The 2,500-nt window shown below is 40.8% G+C and overlaps 1 protein-coding gene across 1 annotated transcript in view; it reads right to left on the bottom strand.

Moving 5' to 3' along the window:
• The window catches only part of LOC123506172 (potassium channel subfamily K member 1-like), a 207,017-nt gene that overhangs the window by 189,686 nt on the left and 14,831 nt on the right, over positions 1-2,500 (bottom strand). The gene's annotated exons all lie outside the window — the stretch shown is intronic.

Genomic DNA, 2,500 nt, shown 5'->3' with positions numbered 1-2,500 from the left:
TTAATTGTGAGCGACAGGGGACAAACTGCTTGGAAACACACCACCGCCGCCACAGTACATTGCAATCGATGCCGTGCTGCTCAGAAAGGTAAGTACTCCCTTCGTCATCACTATTACTCTTCCCCCCCTCCACCGTCCTCCTCCTCATACTCCTCCCCCAACTCTTCCTCCTCCTACTTCTTCTCTTACGTTTTCTTTCTCTTCCTCCTTCTTCTCACCAATTCTTTCTTATCTTCTTCCTCCTACTTTCCCACGTCCTCTTCCTTCCTGCTTCATCCACCTCCTCCTTTTCCTCCTCCTCTTTCTCCTCCTCCTCTTTCTCCTCCTCCTCCTCCTCCTCCTCCTCCTCCTCCTCCTCCTCCTCCTCCTCCTCCTCCTCCTCCTCCTGTATCACAACTGGCAGTAATTACAGAACTTCATTTGTCATTTATCAAAACACATTCAGAATACAACGTCGAGTTCTAATCAACTTGTTTAATAAAAGAGGAACTATACTGGAATTAACACACAGAATACGGAGATACCACTGATATCAAAATTAATTACAATTGTAGTAAAATCCATATTGTATTCTACACTTATTTATGCAAGTATTGTGGAAAGCAGTGAAGGGACAACTATGCTATTCCACTGGCTGACACATAAGAAATTGAGAAAATATGAGGGAATTTGACACGTGACACGTTTTACTGACACATTTCTGCTTACTTAAATCTTTCTGAGACATAAGAACTTGAGAAAATAAGAGAGAGATTGACACGTGATACTTTTTATTTATTTTTTTTTACTGACACATTCCTACTTACTAAAACCTTTCTGACACGAAAGAAATTGAGAAAATATGAGGGAGATTGAGACGTGACACTTTTTACAGACACATTCTTACTTACTTAAACCTCTCTGACACATAAGAACATGAAAATATATGAGGGAGGTTGACACGTGACACTTTTTACTGACACATTCCTACTTACTTCCACCTCTCATCTGTAATAAATTTGTCTAATTTTCTTTTAAATCTCCGTGATGACTCACCACCAACACGCTGATTACTGAGTTTCATTCCGCTCACCGACCACTTTATTTGAGAACATAAGGTCATTTTTTCATAAATACGATTACTGGAACGAAATTTGCTTACTGAATGAAAAATTAAACCAGAATTTCAGACACACCATCAAAATTCTTTAAAAAAAATTCAATATTTAGTAACGAATATTTGGAGTAATATAATAAAAAAAAGTGTCTAGAATTATATGTACGTTCCAACACATCTTCCAAAGGAGCATTCAAGCGCCATAACATTAAACCCTTTCGTACCATGACGCGTTTCCACACTTGCCATTTGGTGATTTTCGGCAGCTTCAGATACATATGTGAGGGATCAAAATAGTGACGACTGTGGCCATTAATCTTCTGACCTCCACAGCTCCTTCCTAATGTCAATAAAATCATCTATCTAATCGTGCGCAAAACTCATGGTAAAAATGCAAGCCAGTACTGAAGAGAATAAACAGATAGAGAATAACCCGTTCTAATTTTGCGTGAGCCAACACAATAAACGCATTCACAACAGGATTAGCCAAAAAGTTCAGTCGCAATGGTTTTTGAAGTGGCATCTCGTATCTATTACACATTATATTCACTTCACATCTGTGCTGCCCATATCTACACATAATTTCGCTTTTTTTTTATGTGAATCCTCTGAACGCTGAGTATGTGTCATCTTTTATTAATCCTTTCCACACCTGCACAATAATTTCTTTCCCTATTAAAGTCACTTAAAACTTTTCAGACACTTGATACTCAACTAGCTATGTTATCTGGGAAAATTAACCTAACCATCCTCTGTGTGTGTGTGTGTGTGTGTGTGTGTGTGTGTGTGTGTGTGTGTGTGTGTGTGTGTGTGTGTGTGTGTGTGTGTGTGTGTGTGTGTGTCTCACTGTTTGATCTGCTGCAGTCTCTGACGAGACAGCCAGACGTTACCCTACGGAACGAGCTCAGAGCTCATTGTTTCCGATCTTCGGATAGGTCTGAGACCAGGCACACACCACACACCGGGACAACAAGGTCACAATTCCTCGATTTACATCCCGTACCTACTCACTGCTAGGTGAACAGGGGCTACACGTGAAAGGAGACACACCCAAATATCTTCACCCGGCCGGGGAATCGAACCCCGGTCATCTGGCTTGTGAAGCCAGCGCTCTAACGTGTGTGTGTGTGTGTGTGTGTGTGTGTGTGTGTGTGTGTGTGTGTGTGTGTGTGTGTGTGTGTGTGTGTGTGTGTGTGTGTGTGTGTGTTTTCGAGCAAACATCATCTTTTCCCTTTTCTCTTCGTTTCATTTTTCTTCTTTCCTTATTCTTTTTTCTTATCGTTTTTTATAGTGCCAACAATAAAGAAAGCCAAGGTGACTACAGCAGAGAAAAAATTTAAAAGGTCACTCGCCCATCAAAGGTCATATGGGAAGAGGTCACGAGGGTCAAGCTTTTCCCACATA

This window comes from Portunus trituberculatus, chromosome 19 (assembly GCF_017591435.1).
Source record: "Portunus trituberculatus isolate SZX2019 chromosome 19, ASM1759143v1, whole genome shotgun sequence".
Lineage (NCBI taxonomy): Eukaryota > Metazoa > Arthropoda > Malacostraca > Decapoda > Portunidae > Portunus > Portunus trituberculatus.
The sequence above is the reverse complement of the archived record's forward strand: the minus strand, read 5'-3'. Positions and strand labels throughout refer to the sequence as shown.